The sequence below is a fragment of the Hemiscyllium ocellatum genome, chromosome 14 (assembly GCF_020745735.1).
Source record: "Hemiscyllium ocellatum isolate sHemOce1 chromosome 14, sHemOce1.pat.X.cur, whole genome shotgun sequence".
In the NCBI taxonomy this organism is placed as follows: Eukaryota; Metazoa; Chordata; class Chondrichthyes; order Orectolobiformes; family Hemiscylliidae; genus Hemiscyllium; species Hemiscyllium ocellatum.
In genome coordinates, this window is record NC_083414.1 from 46,021,698 (window position 1) to 46,044,951 (window position 23,254).

Here is a 23,254-nt window from a genome sequence, read left to right on the forward strand (position 1 = left end):
CCAGTGCTCAACATTTGAAAGAGAATACAAGATGAGTTTCATTTCCCTCATTGCTATCCAGTGATTCCTGTTGAAAAATGTGCACCTCGGGTGAAGCCTTGACTTGATTATTCCTGCCTTGCTCAGGTCTTGACTCTCAACTATCTTGATAATACTCACTGCCAATGCTCAAGATTAATAATAATCCATTGTGAGACAATCTAGGAGTGACTAGTGCCTGTGAATTTGTATCCTTGCAGAGAGATAATGTCTTCAAGTGATGACAAGAACTAGTTTAACTTGTGTACTGGTCTTTCAATAATTTAGGTCTTTATTTGAGGCCTTTAAATTACACTCTAACTATATCAAACCACAAGGCACAGTGGATGATGTAGCGAAATGGTTTTCAGACATGAACATTTTGTGTTGTTTGGTATTTTACTTCCAAACCACTACACCTCTGCAGAATTACAATGGGTTAAAGTTATATCACTGAACACTAATAAGGGACATACAACCTAATCCATTATAAAGAAATAATACATTGAATCGCTTCACATGATGTCAATGCAACTGAGTATTTTTTTCAGAGAGTTGAAGTAACATCTATCCTGCATGTTTTTCATCTCCCTATCTGAATGTGATTTGATTTATTTATTGTCACATTTATTTTGTTACAAAATACAGTGAAAAGTGTTGTACATTATCGCCACTCTCTGGTGCCATCTTAAAACACATAAAAATAATCCAAAACAAAAATTATAAAGACAGCGGGATAAAGGAAAAAGGAAATAGTGTTCAGCTTTACAGTCCTTCTTGATAAGTGTTCCACCATTGGCTTGGAGGTCAGGCGTGTGTCCAGCCACACTGAATCAAAAGTCACCATTCTTCAATGCCATCTTGCCTCCAATGCCCTCGCCACTATAAGTCCTTGCTTGGCCTTGCCAATGTAGACACCATCATGGCAATTGGGTACTGCACCAGCTCAATGAATGTTGTTAGAATGCTAAGATTATCCAAAACTAGAAATGATAAATTAACCACAGATACCTGCTGTCAACCTTTGTGTGTATTCACTCCAGTGAAGTCCCCAGATTGGATAAGGTGAAAGTGTTGAATTTTGCAGCTTAACTGAGAGTTCTGCTGAGGCAACTTTGCTTCGGTTCAGAGAACACACCTCCTCTTCTTCAAATAATGATATTGGATCTTTTGTATCCAACTTTATTATGCGCCTATAACATTACAAGTGATTCAGCACTGAACATGTCTTCAACTTTGGGTAAGGAAGGTTGGCATTCTACACTGAACATCTGTCCTCTCACTTTCTGTCAGCAAAGTAAGCTTCCATAAGGTCCAATTTCATACCCCTCAGTTTAAAACAAAATCCCTACAAATATTAAAGGAGGAATTTTGACTATGCTACCTATATACCAGGTTGTTTTCTACCTTTTCAACAGGCTGTGAGCCTTCTAATAACATCAACCAAAAATAATAGGATGGCTGCGCCTGTTCTAAACCAACACAGATTTGCTTTAAAAGTATTTTTCCACTGGGGAACAAAGTTGCAATACATAATACCCATGGATATTACTAAAAATTATTCACTGTCCTTTTTTTAATCAATTGGTATGAGTTGAAACCAACCTAAATTTGTAATATATAAAGTTGGTACAAAGACTCAGTTCCTCCATATTATCATTCACCAGATCAACAAAGACACTGGATTACCGGTTCTAATCTTAAAATTGTCAAAATGTGTGCTTACATGTCCAGCTTGAGCAATCAAATTGTGGCGATGGGATGAAACGGCTTTTAATAGAACAATGTTAGTTATTTTTCTCATTCTACTATTTAATTCAAGAGGAAGAAAAATGGGGCAAGTGCTCAAGTTAGTTCTGTTTTTCATGCTGTTCCATAACTTGTTGCTCTGATAGTGTGATAAAATGTAATCTATGAAACCATTTCAGGTTCATTATAACACAAAGACCAGAAAACGATAACTGGACTCATTTATTAAAATGTCTAACAAATCAATTCATTTATACTTAATCACATTTATTTCCTGTCTGCAGTGAAGACAAGACTATGTAGATAACCCACAGAAACCTTATTGTAGTTTCAATGAACTTTTGAATAGCTTAATGACTTCATTTATCTTCTCTACTCACCAACCTGAATTACTATTTTACAAAGTAAAATGGCTCTCAGTCCCAAACAAGCCAGTGGCAGCAAAGGTTAGCGTTTGAAAGTGCTTAGAGTTAAATATGATATTAAAAGCATGAGTTTCCAAGAAACTTTCTAGAAGGTGCAAATGTGCAAAAAGATCTTTTTTCTCTCTTCCCCTTTTTAACTCATACCAAAAGTACCTAATTATCTTTGTTTCAGTTTTGGAAGAGAAATATGCATTCAAAATATATTTAATCTATTCTCACCACAGATGCTGTTAGGCTACAGAATATTCTGAGCTTCTTTGACTTCTGTATGATGTAGAAGTGAATATTTTATCATTTCTACGGGCTAGCAATTTCAGATTCAGTCTCTGGTTATATCTTTGGCGGGCCTCAGCCATCAATACCAGTTGGCAGCATAGCTACCACAGCACCACTGGGTGCTGGGAAACAAAACTGGCAAGGCTTACTACTTCTGATTGCTAACTAGTACCTCCTGCTGGAGAGCACATATGTCTGAAATTTAGGGGAAGGCTCTTTAGATCCATCATGGTGAAGAGCCTCTCAGCAATGTGTGACACACATGAGAATATCTGAAGGTTTCTGGTAGCTGAGCAGCAAATAAGTAAAGCACATGAAAATTACATGAACCTACCTAGAATCAAGCTGGCAACATTCAGCTTGAATTAACTAACTCTATTTTTGGAGAAAATCAAATGATATTCCTTTGAAGGCTAAAACAGATCTATTCTTGGAGACTTCTTCTTGCTCCTGATGGAAACAGACCTTAAATTTAAAATATAGATGTACATCAAAACAATAACATTAACTGATTCCTGTATCATACCACTGGGATCAATGTCAGGAGGCCCCTGTGCAGGATGAGGTTATGGATCATAAATAATTCAGATGCACAGCCTGCAATTCTTTTCCCTGTTTACAGTGTTACTATGTATATATACTCTACTTCCCCCATGACGTCCCCTTTGATAACATCTGTGCATGTAGATCTTAATCTTGTCAGTAAATATGAGATGATGACTTGATTTCAATTGAAGGTTATTCATCATTGTGTCACAGGGTATGACCTCTTTGTATTATAACTTGCTTTACAAGATGTTCATTTTTTTGCCTTACCAATTTTCTCTTCTTCTTGAAAGTGTTGAGCCCTCCTGGGGGGTAAAGGTGCACAGTTGTTGGATGCCCTCTGCTGTGTCACCCATGTGATGAATACTCAAGTGTAAGCTTTGACATTGAGTTTTGACAGCTTAATCGACCATGAGACATTAAGTCAATTGTGCCTCATTTTATATCGACAATGCAGCACAGCAGACTGGGGTGAAAACCCGAACTGACCTTTCCTGTTAGATCCAGAAGCGCTTTTACCATATACAGTCTATAGTGTGAAGTCAATGGAAATAAAAATTAGTCAAGGAGAATTGCTGATTTTTTACTAGCCAGTTAAACCTCTCACACAAAGTCAAGATCAACCCTTCCATACGAGACTATTATTTGCAATTAATCCTGGGTACAAATCACTGTTGTGAATAACCCTTGCAACTACTTAACCCTGACCAAATTATCTTTATGGCTTTGCTAGATTAGATCATAGCAATTTCCAGAGCAAATTTCCCACATTTTCATAAATTAATTAATATTTTAAGGATTGGTATTTGGATGAACATTACAGATTATAGACTGTTGTCCAACTCAAATCACTATAGAAGTGTCTGGAGTACCATGAATAAGGATTGTTCAACAGTACAGACATTAATTATATTAATTGAAGACATCATTACAGGTTTAAAAGGCAGATGAAAGCAATCCAAATATGTGCAAGTTAGATGGATTGGCCATACTAAATTATCCAGGGATGTGTAGGTTAGGTGTGTTAGCTATGGGAAATGCAGGGTTACACGTATCGGGTAGGGGGAATGGGTCTGGGTGGGCTGTTCTTCGGAGGATTGGTGTGGATTTGTTGGGCTGAATGGCCTGTTTCCACATTGTCGAGATTCTATATTAAAAAATCATCTCCTGATTACACTTACATGCTTCCTAACCTCAGAAACAATGGTATTGATATGAATGCAAAGTAGCCATTCACTCTAACAAATAACATAGGGCTCAAAGCTACCAGTGGGTCAGAAAGGAAATGCAGGAGTCAGTAATGGCAATTCTAAGGGCCACATTAACTACCTGAGCCAATATAGCAGCCTAGATTTTCCATCCATGAATTTCAAAAATTTATTTTCTTAGTAGCATTGTAACAAGACAGTTGCCGAGACAGTCAAACGGTACCTGAACTTCATTCACCTGATTACAAAACTTTGCAGTTTGCTGGGAAACAGCTACAACATATCTTTAGTTATATGTGCACCTGATGAGTACATTTAGACTGGATAACCGTAGCAGACTCAGATGGAAAGGACTTCTGCGTATAGAATCATGGAAGCAAATGCAAATAGTATTTGTTGCATTGGTTAAAATGGATATGATGAGAGTTCCTACAACAATCTAATTTCAAGTGCATCTAAACAGTATGTGTAAAAAAGGCTCCATCTCACTTCTGCAACCTAACTGAGACAGCATACAGAGCATTCAAGCAATTTCTGAACACTGAAATGTGAATGTCCATGCCCAAGTGACTGCAGGGCATATTAGCATTGAATATGCCAGCTAATAGCAAATCTGCATGCTTCATGACCTCACGCTAAATGTCATATAAACTGGGCATTAGGATTTGTTGTTTCAAATTTCATTGTGTGTATGTTTTACATCTGTTTGCAGAAAAATAAATCACACATAACAGGTAAGAGCAAATGTGGTTAGAAGGGGAGCCTTGTAATAATTATTTGCTATAAAAGCAGTTCTGTAAATGTGAGGAAAGATGCTGTTAAGTGAGTGCAGAGAAAGGACGTTGGAGGTCTTGCCAGCTTAGGAGTTGCGATAGTATTATGTCACTTAAATTACTTTCTGTATATCAGATAACAGACTAGGTGTATCAGACAACTTTCAGTATCAAGTCGCCAATGCTACATTTGGAGGCCATTGCCTGACACAACAAAAGTTCTGGAATATCAATCACAAAAATCAATGACAATCACTTACTGATAGCCAGCAGTCATCTATCACACGTCTTCCTCCCACTGTGGAATCACTGAGTCAAAGGTTTTTAAAGCAAAGGTAATAGATAATAAATGATATAGCCTTCGAAAAAGGAAAGTACCAGTGTATGATACATAGAGCAGACAGGCATCCCATCGTATTCCGGAGGAAGATTGGTTTATTATATTTCGCTTGTGTCTGAGAGTTCACTTAGGATGAGAGTTTAGCAGGACAGGAATAGATCAGTGGCTATGATTGTTGTAAGAGTGGAGATGGCAATGATGGTTCAATGTTCTGCTGCACATTTTTGGCAAAATATGATCGAAGCGTTTAGTTGAACGAACACTTTAGTGTGAAACAGTGATGGTGAGTACCCTCCTTTGTATTTTTTTCCAGTTGGACAAGAAGTAAAATAAGCTTCCAACATGTTATCTCCTACTAACATCCATCCCGAATGCTGTCTGAAATTGACATCAGGGAGGTTGTACTGTATTTCAGTCTCAGTAGGTTGCTTTGCCAACAGATGTATCTAAGGATCCCTTTTGCTTTCCCATGATCATGTTTCTTTAAATGGCCATGTTCTACAGTCAGGAAAACATATCTTTGATCTCTGAGATCACCCCCGGCCCACCACCCACTCACTGACTTCTCCCATCTCTAGACTATCCTTAAATACCACTTACTAGTTAAAGAAGTATAATTAAGACCATGAGACCATAAGACATAGAAATGGAAGTAAGGCCATTCGGCCCATCGAGTCCACTCCGCCATTCAATCATTGCTGATGGGCATTTCAACTCCACTGACCAGCATTTTCCCCATAGCCCTGAATTCCTCGAGACATCAAGAATCTATCAATCTCTGCCTTGAAGACATTTAGCGTCCCGGCCTCCACTGCACTCTGCGGCAATGAATCCCACAGGCCCACCACTCTCTGGCTGAAGAAATGTCTCCGCATTTCTGTTCTGAATTGACCCCCTCTAATTTTAAGGCTGGGTCCACAGATCCTAGTCTCCTCGCCTAACGGAAAAAAATTCCTAGCATCCACACTTTCCAAGCCATGTATTATCTTGTAAATTTATATTAAGTTTCCCCTTAATCTTCTAAGCTCCAATGAATACAATCCCAGGATCCTCAGCCGTTCCTCAAATATTAGACCAACCATTCCAGGGATCATCCGTGTGAATCTCCGCTGGACACGTTCCAGTGTCAGTGTGTCCTTCCTGACTTGTGGAGACCAAAACTGGACACAGTACTCCAAATGGGGCCTAACCAGAGCTTTATAAAGTCTCAGTAGCACAACGGTGCTTTTATATTCCAACCCTCTTGAGATAAGTGACAACATTGCATTCACTTTCTTAATCACGGACTCAACCTGCATGTTTACCTTTAGAGAATCCTCGACTAGCACTCCCAGACCCTTTGTACTTTGGCTTTACGAATTTTCTCACCATTTAGAAAGTAGTCTATGCTTTTATTCTTTTTGCCAAAGTGTAAGACCTCGCATTTGCTCACGTTGAATTCCATCAGCCATTTCCTGGACCACTCTCCCAAACTGTCTAGATCCTTCTGTAGCCTCCCCACTTCCTCAGTACTACCTGCCTGTCCACCTAACTTCATATCATCTGCAAACTTCACAAGAATGCCCCCAGTCCCTTCATCCAGATCATTAATATATAATGCAAACAGCTGTGGCCCCAACACTGAACCCTGCGGGACACCGCTCGTCACCGGCTGCCATTCCGAAAAAGAACCTTTTATCCCAACTCTCTGCCTTGTGTCAGACAGCCAATCCTCAATCCGTCCCAGTAGCTCACCTCGAACACCATGGGCCCTCACCTTGCTCAGCAGCCTCCAGTATGGCACCTTATCAAAGGCCTTTTGGAAGTCTAGATAGACCACATCCACTGGGTTTACCAGGTCTAACCTACTTGTCACCTCTTCAAAGAATTCCAATAGGTTTGTCAGGCATGACTAAATCCAAGTTGACTTGTTCTAATCAGACTCTGCTCTTCTAAGAATTTAGAAACCTCATCCTTAATGATGGATTCTAGAATTTTACCAACAACCGAGGTTAGGCTAATTGGCCTATAATTTTCCATCTTTTGTCTTGATCCTTTCTTGAACAAGGGGGTTACAACAGTGATCTTCCAATCATCCGGGACTTTCCCTGACTCCAGTGACTCTTGAAAGATCTCAGCCAATGCCTCCGCTATTTCCTCAGCTACCTCTCTCAGAACTCTAGGATGTATCCCATCGGGGCCAGGAGAATTATCAATTTTAAGACCTTTTAGCCTTTCTAGCACTATCTCTTTTGTAATGGCAACCATACTCAACTCAGCCCCCTGACTCCCTTTAATTGTTGGGATATTACTCATGTCCTCCACTGTGAAAATTGACGCAAAGTACTTGTTAAGTTCTCCTGCTATTTCTTTATCTCCCATCACCAGGCTTCCAGCATCAGTTTGAAGTGCCCCAAAGTCTACTTTTGCCTGTTGTTTGTTTCTTATGTATTGAAAGAAACTTTGACTATCATTTCTAATATTACTGGCTAGCCTGCCTTCATACTAGATCCTCTCCTTTCTTATTACTCTCTTTGTTATCCTCTGTTTGTTTTTGTAGCCTTCCCAATCTTCTGATTTCCCACTGCTCTTGGCCACTTTATAGGATCTCTCTTTTTCTTTAATACATTTCCTGACTTCCTTTGTCAGCCATGGCTGTCTAATCCCTCCCCGGATAATCTTTCTTTTCTTGGGGATGAACCGCTGTACAGTGTCCTCAATTATACCCACAAACTCCTGTCATTTTTGCCATAACTAGTAAGGAATAAGGGCTAGTTTGGCCAGAGGGAACTGGAAAATATGTTTAGCAGAAAAGATGTTTGAGGAACAATGGCAGCTATTTAAGAAAATTGGTCATGACTCACAGCCTAGATATATCTAAAGTGATGAAAAAGGAAAGTGATAGACTATAGTTAAGTAGGGACATTAGGGTTAACATCAAATTGAGATTTTAAAAATGACATACAATGTGGCAAAGATTAGTGACAAATCAGAGAATTGATCAAGTTTTAAATGCTAAGACAATGGAAATCACAATAAAGAGGGAGGAAACAAACCATGAGGGCAAACTAGCAAGTGACATAAAACTGGACAGGAAGAGCTTCTTTAAACATATAACATTAAGAGAGAGGCCCCAATGAACATGGGCCCCCGTTGAGAATGAGCCAAGGGAAATGATAATGAGGAACTAAGAAATAGCAGAGGAATTAAATAAATGCATCAGTCTTTTCAGTAGAAGACACTAACAATTTAAAAAAAAACCTAAATAATCAAGGAGCACAAGGACGGGATAGGGGGTGGGTAACAAACACAGTAACTATCACTGAAGTGAGAAAGTCTCAGAAACTAATGATGCTTAAGGCCAATATGTCCCCTGGACCTGATGGATTGTATCCTAGGATTTTAAAGGAAGTCACTGATAGAGTGAACGGGTCAGCGGTAATCTTGTTAGAAACTTTAGATTCTAGAAAAGTTTCAGAGGATTTGAAAACTGCCGACATGACGTATTATTCAGCACAGGTCGGGATGGGAGGAGTGAAAACACAGGTAACCACTGACCTAACATCTACCATTAGAAAATGTCAGAGTCTATTATACAGGATGCAATTGAGGAGCACTTAGAAATACATAATCTAACAAAGCAAAGACAGTATGGCTTCAAAATGGGAAATCATGTCTGATAAATGTATTATAGTTCAAACAGGATATATAAAGGGGAACCAAGGGAAGTGATATATTTGGATTTCTAAAAGGCTTTTGATTAAGTACCACACATTGGGCTACTTAGTAAAATAATAATAAAATGAGATCAACCCAGTGAACCTTCTGTGGAGTGCCTCCAGTGCCAGCATGTCTTTCCTTATAAAACCGATCACGGTATTCCAGATATGGTCTGACTAATGCCTTGTGAAGTTTTAGCAAGGCGACTTACTTAGCCTTTTCACATAAGGGATTTTCTTATGAGATGAGGTTAAGTAAGTTGGGCCTGTACATATTGGTGTTTAGGAAAATGAGAGGAGACCTTTTTGAAACATAGAACATTCGTAAAGGACTTGCAGAGTAGGTGCAAAAAGGTTGTTTTCCCTCGTGGGGAAAATTTAAAGTTGTAAACATTGACAGAAAAAAAGAGAAAGGCCACATGTTATTTAAATGGGGAAAATAGAGATGACAAGGACTTTTTTTCGCTTGGAGGGGAATGAATCTGTGGAATTCTTTACTGCAGAGGGGTGTCATAAAGTCTATTCAAGGCTGATATTGATAAATTTATAATCAGTAAAGAAATTACATTAAAATGCAGGGAACTGGAATTGAGGATTATCAGGCCAGCCATGGTGTCATTGATGAGCTGAATGGTCTATGCTGCTCCTAGGTTTTACAGTCTTATAGCCTTACCCTGCAACCTCCAGCAGTATGTAGCTGAATGAACATTATTTCACTATGCCTTAAATTGATGTAATGCTAAAAACATTATTCTTTCTTTTCAATAAGTCAATTATCAAGGATGTCTCTTGATGACACGAAAGATTTCCATAAAGTGAAGGTGTCACGATAGCCATAAAATATTGAGTAGCTCTCTGTATAAGTTTGCTCCAGTGACTGTCAAAAAGCAATAAATCCCATTTGCATCCCATGAATGCATCAAAACCAAAAGGCATCTTACCACCATATGTACAAGGGCAAATAGGGACAGGCAATAAATGCTGATCCAGCTAGTGTCGCCCACTCCCAGGAATGAATATAAAAATCCCAAGAAAACAGTTGTGATTACTACTGCCTAGCTGACTTCAATTGCAACCAAATCAATCGCCCTGGAAGCATATGGAATTAAGTCATGAAGAAGGTTACTGGGCCCGAAACGTTAACTCTGCTTTCTGTTCATAGGCCATAGATTCCGCCAGACCTGCTGAGTTTTTTTTTCCCAGAAGGTTCTGATTTTATTTCAGATTTGCAGAATCCACAGTTGACCTGTTTATATGTGAAATAACTCCACAGAGGGCAGTATTCCATCACAAGTCCATGGAAAGTCCTTGACATTGACTCAGCTTCATCAGAGCCACCTCTCAGATTGAACAGAGCCTCTGACATGCCTGTTTATATCTGACAGCCAGAGCTCCTTGAGTGTACCAGATTAACAACCCCAATAAGGGAACTCATCTGGCTGACCTCCTTACATTCACTCCAACATATATCTGTGAAACTAACTGGATCATGTTTAGTAAAAAGATTTTCAAATGTGCAAGGAAGGAATGTATTTGTATGTCAATATTTTCAAATCAATTGTGAAATGTGTTCCAAATAGCACAATCATATTTATTAATGCTGCTGTATTCAACCATTTCAAGTACTTTAGAATTTTCTAGTTGAAATACAATCGTATAATATCAAAACAAAAACAGTATTAATATTGTAAAGTACTCAAGATAGTAAAAAAAAGTTAACATTTTTAATCAAAATGAGTAACATGGAAAAGCCATTATACGATTAATCATTGTTGTAAGTATTGTTAATTATGAAGGATATAATAGTTCACAAAATCAGCACTTCTGCCCTAGTGTGCTGATGATTAGCTCTTCAGTTTCACATGGTGAAGAGGTTATGAGGTCAGTTCCAGGGTATGTTATTAAAAGACACTGACTGAAAAATCACAACAGGTTGAAAATAGGTCATGACAGAGAAAACAGGGAAGGAGAGATAGTCCAAGAATGTGAGATGGGATCAGACACCAACCTAGTCACTTGGTCGTGACAGAGTCTGCTTTATCTAACATTTACTAATTCCCGTAGTGATCATCCTTTACATTTCTAACATATTACTCTGTCACAAGCAGTGACACAGTATTCTGAAGGTAGACTAATAAAATGCAATCCCATAAAAATGTTTGAAAAGATCCAATAGCATCAAAATTCAAGGATGTGGTCACTTTGATATCCAAGGGCAGAAGTAGTTATGGAATCTGACTGAAGATTTATATCAAAAAATGGGATAATCTTTTATCAGCAACCAACCGTCAACAGGTCAGATTTGATGATGTAAACCATCTCACCTATATCACTTTTATGTCTCTCCAGGTGCATCTGTTCCTTCCGCAAAATGGAGGAAACAGCGCAGCACATCAGGGAGATGTACAGTTTCAGAATTAGTTTTGCAGCAATTTTAACTATGGTTTATAAGTAAGCAGGAGATGAAAAACAGAACAGCGCCAACAAGTACAAAATGTGTAAAATCTAGGCTTCAAATGAAAAGGTGGCTGAATGCAACATAAACAACAGAAAAAGAAACTGAATTAGTTAGTGATAGTAAAACAAGGCTCTTCAATAATTTATAACATTTTCCTTTGTGCATGTAGTGTCGAAGATGGCTAAATACAGTGTTTCACAACATTAGTGCAAGCCTGGTATTGAAAATGTCATAATCAGCTAATTAGAACGGTTTTAAACCCAGAATGAGAGTGTTGCATGAAAGCAAAATTTCAGTCTGCACAAAAATGTGTGTTCGAACTGTCTAATGTCTCTATCGGCACAGCTGTGAGATATAAACCTAACATCTGCTTCTCTACACTTCCAAAAACTTTCAGATTGTCGTTGTCACCGGCACAACTGGCCTGTTCTACAGTCAAAATGTAACAAGGCATAAACACAACCACAAGAAAGGAAAGGTAATGAATATAAATTCACAGAGAATCTTAGGTATAAAGGATATAAAGTAAGACAATAAATAAAGGTAATAAATATCCAAACTTTAATAAATCAATACATAACTGGCATAGAAAACATTTAGCAAATCATTGTTCATTCAATTACACAACTTGCACAAAGGACCTAATCTGACATTTTTGTGGCCATGTGCAAGTCACATTGGGTATTGTGGAGTAATTATTGCTGCAGGGCCAGGACAGTTTTTTCACGGTACCTTACCATAGTCACTGCTTTAATTGAGAATTATCTCCAATTTCCCCAGCACGCCACATGTAATTCGTGAAACAACCCACCACTCAGCAGGAGATCGTCCTTAAGACTTTCATGAAGACTGCCTCTCGGACCTCTACCTTCCCCTCCTCCAGCAGTGTCGATAACAACATCTTGTTGGAGTCCAGAAGAGCAGATGCTGATGGCTCTACATGTGTGTGAGGACTTAGGGACAAACTAGCAATAGAAGGATGGCTGCAGACTAGACGTCTACTGAGCCCACCCTCCCCCAGCAGGAGATGGCACTGTGGTCTCAGAAATGAGGGACTTCACCCAGATACACAAGAAGGAGCAGCAGCATTGGAGCTGAAAATGTGTTGCTGGTTAAAGCGCAGCAGGTCAGGCAGCATCCAAGGAACAGGAAATTCGACGTTTCGGGCTAAAGCCCTTCATCGGGAATCAATTCCTGATGAAGGGCTTTAGCCCGAAACGTGGAATTTTCTGTTCCTTGGATGCTGCCTGACCTGCTGCGCTTTAACCAGCAACACATTCTCAGCTCTGATCTCCAGCATCTGCAGACCTCACTTTTTACTCGCAGCAGCATTGGAGCAAGTCCTTTGCCTGTCATCGCTCCAATGCTGCAGCGGTGCAGCCAGCCCTTGGCTAAGTTGGCGTCTGCCCTGGACAGACAGGGTCGATACTTTCAGGGGTTACTGGAGAGCCACCTTGTCCAATCTACTGGTGCTCAGGACTGCAGTCAGACCAAGGGTGGGATGGGGAGCCTTGAGCCTGGTCTAAGTGGCCCCCCATCCCTCCTCACAAAGAGGAGCGGTGGTGTCATGAGGCAGCCAGCAGGAAGAGACACACACCCACAAATAGGCCCCTCAACACTCTCCACTCAGGAGACTGCAGAAATGGTTGGGCCTTCCACCTGCCCAGTTTGCTGCCCTTTGAGTATTGGAAGTTCAAGTTGAGGAAGGTCAGCTTGCCTCTGGTGAGAGAACCACTGGCATGTCTGGTCCAACAAAACATAAACACCATCACACACCAGCACTCCCCTTCCCACACCCTCCACCCCTAACCTGGGGTCTCCTTACCAAATCTCCAGGGTCAGTGGGCTCTACTATGGAACAGAGCCGAAAAGAGTAGTGCTGGAAAAGCACAGCCAATCAAGCAACATCCAAAGAGCAGGAGAGTTGATGTTTCGAGCATGAGCTCTTCATCAGGAATGAAGATGTCCTTCATTCTGATGAAAAGCTCATGCTTGAAATGTCAACTGTCTTGCTCCTCGAATGCCTGACCAGCTGTGCTTTTCCAGCACCACACTTTTCCACTCTGATTTCCAGCACCTATAGTCCTCACTTTCTCCACTATGGAGCAAGCTCCCTGTACCTCAACTGCAGAGCAGATGTGCTCAGTGCATCACAGTGGGAGGGAGAGGAGCAAAAAATTAACTAATGGCATATGGTTGCAATAATTAAAAATGTTATGTAAATAGTTTGTGACATAAACAATGCTACGTGGTAGCTTTTTGTACGTCATAAATGTCTATTTTGGCTCTGGACGCACTCAACTCACAGAGCCTGATAAGATCTATCCAGAGAATCAAATGAGAAATCTAAATAACCAAGTACTTTACATACCTATATCAAACTAGCCTTTAATACATGTAAAACAGCCGAGGATAGGATCAAAATCTTTCATAGTTCCACTACAGTCAAGTTTAGAAAACACACTATCCTTCTTTTGGAGACCTTCCATTGCATTGCTTCAGGGCACTCTTGGATGTCAGACAGGACTTTTTTTAAAGCCACAAATCTATATAAGCAAATTCACTGAACTGTAGCCATTAATGAATTCATAGAATCCCTACAGTGTGGAAACAAGCCATTTGGTCCAACAAGTCCACACTGACTCTTCAAAGAGTAACTAACTCAGACCCATTCACCCTACCTTATATTTACCTCTGACTAATGCGCCTAACCTGCACATCTTTGGGCTGTGAGAGGAAACCAGGGCAAACCCACGCACAATGTGCAAACTCCACACAGATCGTCGCCTGAGGCTAGAATCAAGCCCAGGTCCCTGGCACTGTGAGGCTGCAGTGCTAACCACTGAGCCAACATGCCACTGGGGCTGAGGTGTAAATGCTTGTAACGTTTGAGCTTCACATCATTGATCGATGTGCTCAACCTCTGTGTATGGCACATACAGACTACATGCAAACCTAATACATAGATAATACTTTCCTACAGAGGATAGCTCCATGCAAGCTGCTGCTCAAGAGGCTATAATAATTGCTATTACAAATCAACCTCAGTTATCCAAACATCAATTATCCAACTTTTGGATTATCCAAACAAGATCTCAAGGTCCCGTAAATGCTTCCTTTGCTTCCAATCAGATCAGTTATCCAAACGATCGGTTATCCGAACAAAATACTGCCCATCTTGTTCAGGTAATCAAGGTTGTTCTGTACATAAGCATCTCCACATCATTATTATTTCATAGGTAGAGTAACATTATATCCTGAAAGAGTTGGATTTAGCAAGATGACACTTTCCTAAATTGCATCAATAATTAGTATTTGCGTGCTCTGGATAAGGTATCCAGGTACACTAATTTCAACAAATCTCAGTGCTTTATCCCAACTAATTCCTCTTGCCAAATAGCCATCCTATACTAACACTTTATTCTGGATGTGCCTGATGTGCCTTTGGACAATAATAATGGTTGCTTTCTGCTTTGACTCTGGAATTTCTTATTCACTCTGTATCTTATCATCATTGGTCCACAGGCAATGGAATCTTTTGTCTTATTATTGTGAAGATTTCTGAATTCCATTTCTGTTCCCTGGTTGAACAATATAGAACCAGAAGGGGATAGTTTCAGAATACTGTATTAGCAAGTTAGGAGTAGAGTAGTTTTTATTTGTCTTTTCTGCCATGTACAACTAATACAATAATAAACGAGACAGCGTTCCTCTGGGACCAAGGTGCTATATGGACAGCACAAATGACACAATTGTACAAAAAGCAGCATAAAGTGCATTAGAAGTGCGAAGCATGCAAATTACAGTGTAATAAAATTATGATAATTAATAGACATTGTTGTAGCAGCAATTCAAAGTCATGAAAGAATTTCAGATGGGAAAGAGTCCAATCATACCACCAGCATTAAGGAGCCTGATGGCTGGGGGGGAAGAAAATGAGTCACTGTATGCTATAGTATCTTCTGCCAGATGGCAGGAGGGAGAATAGTTAAAGTGAGGGGTATGTGGGATGTTCCACAATGCTCTTAGCCTTTCAGATGCAGTGTGTGGTGTAAATATCTGTAATGCAGTGAAGTGAGACCCCGATGATCTCAGCTGTCCTCACTATCTGTTGTAAGGTCTGACGATCTGAGATGGTGCAATTCCTGAACCAGGCAGTGATGCAGCAGCTCACGGTACTCTCAATTAACCCTCTAGAATATTATAATAATAATGGGGGGGAGGGGTGGGAGGTGGGCTTTTCTCAGTCTATGCAGAAAGTAGAGACACTGCTGGGCTTTCTTGGCTTTGGGGCTGGTGTTAAGGGACCAGGTGAGATTCTCTGCCAGGTGGATGCCAAGAAATTTAGTGCTGTTCATGATCTCCACAGGGGAGTCGTCAATGTCCAGCAGAGAGTGGTCACTCCGTGCCCTCCTGAAGTCAACAACCATCTCTTTCATCTTGTCCACATTCAGAGACAGGTTGTTGGTTCTGCACCAGTCTGTTAGCCACTGAACCTCCTCTCTGAATGCTGACTGCTTGTTCCTGCTGATGAGACCCACTACAGTTGTATCGTCAGTGAACTTGATGATGTGATTCGAACTGTGCATCACTGCAAAGTCATGTATCAGCAGGGTGAACAGCAGTGGACTGAGCACATTGTCCTGAGGCACCCTAGTGTTCAGTGTGATGGTGTTGGAGATGCTGTTTCCGATCCGGACGGACTGAGGTCTCCCAGTCAGGCAGTCCAAGATCCAGTTGCAAAGAGAGGTATTTAGGCGCAACAGACTCAGGTTTCCAATCAGATGCTGAGGAATGGTAGTGTTAAAAGCAGAACTGAAGTTTATGAACTGACATAGGTGTCTTTCTTCTCCAGATGGGCGAGGACCAGATGGAGGGTGGTGGAAATTACATCATCTGTTGAGCGGTTGAGTTCAATGAGGGAGGGTGCAGGGTGTTCAATGAGGGAGGGCAGCAGAATCTTAATATGCCTTATCACGAGCTTCTCAAAGCACTTCATGATGATGTGCGTTAACGCAAGGGGCAGTAGTCATTCAGATAGGACGCTGAAGACTTCTTTGGCACGGGACAATACTAGCGGCCTTGAAGCACGTTTAAAGAATGGCGCAGCTCAGGGAGATGTTGAAGTTATCCATGAGAACATTCAGCAGTACATCAGAGCATCCTCTGAGCACTCTGCCAGGGATGTTATCTGGTCCAGCAGCCTTATGTGGGTTGACTCTGCATAGGGTTTTCCTCACGTCGGCTGTGATAACACACAGCACCTGTCATTTGGAGGGTGGTAGACTTCCTTGCTGTCACATCATTTCATGCCTCAGACCATGCATAAAAGTTGTTCAACTCATCCAGGAGGGAGGCATCACCAGCACAAGCAGGCAATGGCGTTCCGTGGTTAGTGATGGCCTGGATGCCCTTCCACATGCTCCACGCATAGCCGCTGCCCTGAAAGAGGCTGTATATTCTCTGTGTGTATGCATGCTTTGCCTCTTTGATGGCCGGGGTCAGGTTGGCCCTCGCTGTTGTTAGGGCCACCTTGTCATCTGCTCTGAAGGGTCCTCAGCAACGCACACACACACCTTTGTGGTCGTCCATGGTGAGAAATTATGGTCTTTGACACAGTGACATCATCAATACACTTGCTAATGTAGCAAATCACCATTTGAAATCGCCATCGATTGCCACCACCTTGAACATGTGCCAATCAGTACACTCAAAACTATCTTGTAGAGAAGAAATGGCTTCTGCTGGCCATGCACCTGAACTGGTTTGACACGTCTGACGAGTGGTCTGTATTCAGAGATATGGTCTGAGGAGCCGAGGTGGGGCCAGGATTCTTCCCTGTATGCACTGGGATATTTGTGTAAACCAGATCCAGCATGTTTTTTCGTCTCATCCCAAAGTCCACATGCTGATGGAATTTAGGGTGCACAGTCTTGAGACCTGCATGGTTAAAATCTCCAGCAAAAATAAACAGACCATCAGGATGGGCATTCTGCAGTCTGCTAATAGCCCCATACTGTTCACAGAGTGCCTCCTTAGCATTAGCACTGGGAGGAATATAAGGATAGCAGTGAATTCCCGTGGCAAACAAAATGGTCTGCATCTAACTCCGACTTGGATGAGAAATAGTTTCTTCATTCAAAGTGGTGAATCTTCAGAATTCTCTGCAACAAGGGAATGTTGAGGCTGAGGTATTCCTGATAAAGGGCTTTTGCCCAAAACGTTGATTTTACTGCTCCTCGTATGCTGCCTGAATTGTTGTGCGTTTCCAGCATCACTAATCAAGAATGTTGAGGCTGAGTCATTCAGATCAAGATTAATAGATTTGGGGATGTTGAAGATATCAAGGGATGGGAAGATTGCAGTGAAAGGGAGTTAAGGTATAAAATCAGCCTTTTTTTTATTCATTCATGGGACATGGCCATGGCTGGTTGGGACAGCATTTTTGCTCATTACTATTTGCCCTTAAGAAGATGATGAGCCCTATCAGTGAGATGCTGCGGTCTTTGGCATGTAAGTACACTAAAAGTGCCAACAGGAAGAGAGATCCTGGTTTTTGCCATAGCGACAGTGAAGGAATGGCAAAATAATTCCAGGTTAGGATGGTGAGTGTATGTGGGGGAAATTGCAGGTGTTCCCATGTGTCCACTGCCCTTTTCCTTTCATGTGGAAGAGGTCATGGCACTGAAAGCCTTGGCGAGTCACTGCAGTGCAACTTGTAGTTGGTAACACTAATGCCAATGTACATTGGTGGTGAAGGAAGTGAATATTGAAGGTGCTGGATGTTGTGCCAGCCAAACAAACTGTCATGCCTGGAAGGTGTTGAGCATTTTGAGTTTTGTTGGAAATGCACACAGAGAAGAAAACCGAGAGTATTCCAACATACTTCTGACTGATGCTGTACAGGCACTGAAGAGGCAAGAGAGGCTTAGTTGATGCTAAATTCTTAGTTTCTGACTTGCATTTGTAGCCACAGTATTTACATCAGTGGTCATATCCACGATTCAGTAATGGTAAGACGTGGTTAGATTCTGTCTTGTTGGAAGTGGTCATTGTCTGACATTTGTATCTAGGTCAACAACATTGCTGTGAGTCTGGAGTCACATGTGTACCAGACGAGATGAGTGTGGCAGATCTCTTTCCCTAAAGGATATTAAGGCACCAGATGGATTTTTATGATAACAGACAACAGTTTAATAGAATATATTTATTTTAATTCAAGATTTACTAAGTGAATTCAAATTTCACCATGTGCCATGGCCACACAGCTTTAGACTGGGTGTTTGAATTAGTAGCCCAGTGGTCTTACCACTAACCTACTTCCTTTAGTTGAATGGTAGAGCAAGCACAAAGAGCTGGATAGCCTATTCCTGCATTTATTTATTATTTTCTTATGCTGTCTGACTATCCATTATATTAGGAAAGCAGTCAACCAGTAACTTAAAGTTTGTGTCTAAAAACAATTCTGTTGTTTTGTTCAGAAAATGTTCATAAGATTTAATGTAGCATTTCTTATCAAACCAGAAATATATTTGGTCCCTGAAGTCTGTTCCACCATTTAACAAGCCCATGGATAATTTATGGTCTTATGCCATACCTTTGGCCCATATCCCTTAATACCTTTGCTTAACAAAAATGATCTACCTCAGATATAAAATTGGCAACTGCGTTGGGTTGGCATGGTGGCCCAGTGGTTAGCATTACTACCTGGCAGCTCTAGGGACCCAGGTTCTAATTCCACCCTTGGACAACAGTCTGTGTGCAGTTTGCACGTTCTCCCTGTGTCTGTGTGGGCTACCTCCGAGTGCTCTGGTTTCCTCCCACAATCCAAAGATGTGCAGTTTAGGTATGTTGGCCATGCTAGAGTGCTCAGGGCAATTTTAGCATGGCCAAGTCTTGGTGGATTGCTCTTTGGAAGGTCAGTGTGGACTTGTTGGGCTGAACGGCCTGTTTCCACACTGTAGGCATTCTATGTAAATCTACTGCCATTTGTGGAAAAGAGTTCCAAACCTCTACGATTCTTTGCATGTCAAAGTGCTCTTTAACATCTCCCCTGAACAGTCTGTCCTTAATTTTTAAGGCTATGTTCCTTAGATTCTAGAATCCCCAACCAGTGGAAATAGTTTACCTACTTTGCCTTTTCCTGTTAATATCCTGAAGACTTCAATCAGATCATCCCTTAACCTTCTAAATTACAGACAAAACAAGCCTAACTTTTATCATCGCTCCTCATAACTTGATCCTGAAAATCTAGGTATCAATTTTGTAAACAAATGATATATTCCCTCCGAGGTCATGGATGATTTATGGGCTTACGCCATACCTTTGGCCCACATCCCTTAATACCTTTGCTTAACAAAAATGATCCACCTCAGATGTAAAATTGACAACTGACTTGGGGTGGCATGGTGGCCCATGGGTTAGCACTACTACCTGGCAGCACGAGGTTAATATATTAAACAAATCCTTCCTAAGGCATGGTGCTTAGATCCATTTGCTGTGCTCCAACCAGGGTTTTGTAAGAATGGAAATTCCCTGTTCTTCATTCTAAGCTTTTGCTTGACAAAATATTAGCTCAAATACCATTATTTGCTCTTGTGATACTGAGCAGGAAAGTTAGGTTCAATGTTTAGAAGTGTATTTTTCCAGATGTAGGTGACACTGACAAGGCCACATTCATTGCCTATGTACTGTTGGCCTGAAGAAGTGACAGTGGACCATCTGTTTGAACCATTACAGCCTAAAAAATGATGCTTTCCCTGCAATGCACCAGTCCCTTGTCACTTGCATGTTGATCAATGTGATTCAATTCTTTGATAAACATACTGTGTTATTCAATGTGTTTCTCTGATAAATATAACGTGCACTCAGAAATGAGTTTTCAATTCAAACACTATATTGATGCTGATTGCCCCAGAAATAACCACCAATTTAAATTCAAGCTAGATCAAGTGAACTTCTCAGGCTTTGGGATACTCAGCAACTCATGAAGGTGAGGATTGGCAGAGCCACTTACTTGTTTCGGGGAAAGTGAGGACTGCAGTTGCTGGAGACCAGAGTTGAAAAATGTGATGCTGGAAAAACACAGCAGGCCAGGCAGCATCCGAGGAACGGGAGAATCGACGTTTCGGGCATAAGCCTTTCTTCAGGAATGAGGCTGGTGTGCCAGGAGGGCTGAGATAAAAGGAAAGGGGGAAGAGGATTTGGGGGAGGGGTGCTGGGAAAACGATAGGTGGAAGGAGGTGAGGGTGAGGGTGATAGGCCGGAGAGGGGGTGGGCGCGGAGAGGTCGGGAAGAAGATTGCAGGTAAAGAAGGCAGTGCTGAATCTGGGGGTTGGGACTGATATAAGGTTGGGGGAGAGGAAATGAGGAAGCTGGAGAAATCTACATTCATCCCGTATGGTTAGAGGGTTCCGAGGCGGAAGGTGAGGCATTCTTCCTCCAGGCGTCATGTGTTCAGGGTCTGGCGATGGAGGAGGCCAAGGACCTGCATATCCTTGGCAGAGTGGGAGAGGAGTTAAAGTGTTCAGCCACGGGATGGTTGGGTTGGTTGGTGCAGGTGTCCTAGAGATGTTCCCTGAAACGTTCCGCAAGTAGGCGGCCTGTCTCCCCAATATAGAGAAGACCACATCGGGTGCAATGGATACAGTAAATGATGTGTGTGGAGGTGCAGGTGAATTTGCGACGGATATGGAAGTTTTGCATTTCTTGCGGTTGCAGTGGAAGGTGCCGGGAGTGGAGGTTGGGTTGGTGGGGGGTGTGGACCTGACAAGGGAGTCGCGGAGGGAGTGGTCTCTCCGGAACACTGATAGGGGTGGGGAGGGGAATATATCCCTGATGGTGGGGTCTGTTTGGAGGTGGCGGAAATGACAGAGAATGATACGATATATCTGGAGGTTGGTGGGGTGGAAGGTGAGGACCAGTGGGGTTCAGTCCTGGTGGCGATTGGAGGGGCGGAGTTCAAGGGCAGAGGTGCGGGAAGTGGAGGAGATGCGATGGAGTGCATCGTCGACGACGTCGGAGGGGAAATTGCAGTCTTTGAATAAGGAGGCCATTTGGGTTGTTCAGTAGTGGAGTTGGTCCTCCTAGGAGCAGATGCGGCGGAGGCGAAGGAATTGGGAATATGGGATGGCATTTTTACAGGGGGCAGGGTGGGAGGCGGTGTAATCTAGGTAGCTGTGGGAGTCGGTTGGTTTGTAAATATCTGTGTTGAGTCGAGTGCCCGAGATAGAAATGGAGAGGTCTAGGAAGGGGAGGGAGGAGTCTGAGACGGTCCATGTAAATTTGAGGTCGGGGTGAAAGGTGTTAGTAAAGTGGATGAACTGTTCAACCTCCTTGTGGGAGCATGAGGTATCGCCAATACAATCATCGATGTACCGAATGTAGTGGAGGAAAAGGTGGGAGGTGGTGCCATGTAGCTGTCGAAGATGGCTGTTCCACATATCTGACGAAGAGGCAGGCATAGCTGGGGCCCTTGTGGATGCCCATGGCTACTCCTTTGGATTGGAGGAAGTGGGAGGATTGGAAGGAGATGTTGTTAAGAGTGAGGACCAATTCAGTCAGTCGAAGGAGGGTGTCAGCAGAAGGGTACTGGTTGGGTCGGCGTGAGAGGAAGAAGCAAAGGGCTTGGAGGCCTTCGTGATGGCGGATGGAAGTGTATAGGGACTGGATGTCCATCATGAAGATAAAACATTGGGGGCCGGGGAAGCAAAAATCATGGAGGAGGTGGAGGCGTAGGTCATGTCACGAAAGTAGATAGGAGTTCTTGGACTTAGGGGGACAGCACAGTGTCGAGGTATGCAGCGATGAGTTCGGTGGGGCAGGAGCAGGCTGAGGCAATGGGTCAGCCAGGGCAGTCAGGTTTGCGGATTTTGGACAGGAGGTAGAAACCGGCGGTGCGGGGTTTTGGGACTATGAAGTCGGAGGCGGTGGATGGGAGATCTCCTGTGGTGATGTGGTTTGGATGGTCTGGGAGATGATGGTTTGGTGGTCATAGTCAAGGGGGCAATAGGAGGAGGTGTCCGCGAGTTGGCGTCTAGCTTCTGCGGTGTAAAAATAGGTGCACCTCCCTTGTCTGCCGGTTTGATGGTGAGGTTGGGGTTGGAGCTGGGGGAGTGGTGGGCTGCACATTGTGATGGTGAGAGGTTGGAGTTGGTGAGAGGGGTGGACAGGTTGAGTCAGTCAATGTCGCGGTGGCAGTTGGATATGAAGACATCGAGGGTGGGTAAGAGATCAGCACGGGGCGTCCAGGTGGATGGTGTGTGTTGGAGACAGGAGAAGGGGTCGTCTGAGGGTGGGATAGAGTCCTGGTTGAAGAAGTATGCACAGAGGTGAAGGTGGCGAAAGAAATGCTTGATGTCTAGCTAGTGGGAGGAAGTGTAATCTAGGTAATCCTGAGAGCTGATGCGGCGGAGGCGAAGGAATTGGGAATATGGGATGGCATTTTTACAGGGGGCAGGGTGGGAGGAGGTGTAATCTAGGTAGCTGTGGGAGTCGGTCAGTTTGTAGTAAATGTCTGTGTTGAGTCGATCACCCGAGATAGAAATGAAGAGGTCGAGGAAGGGGAGGGAGGAGTCTGAGACAATCCAGGTAAATTTGAGGTCGGGGTGGAAGGTGTTAGTAAAGTGGATGAACTGTTCAATCTCCTCGTGGGAGCACAAGGTAGCATCAATACAATCATCGATGTAGCGGAGGAATAAGTGGGAGGTGGTGCCAGTGTAGCTGCGGAAGATGGACTGTTCCACATATCCGACGAAGAGGCAG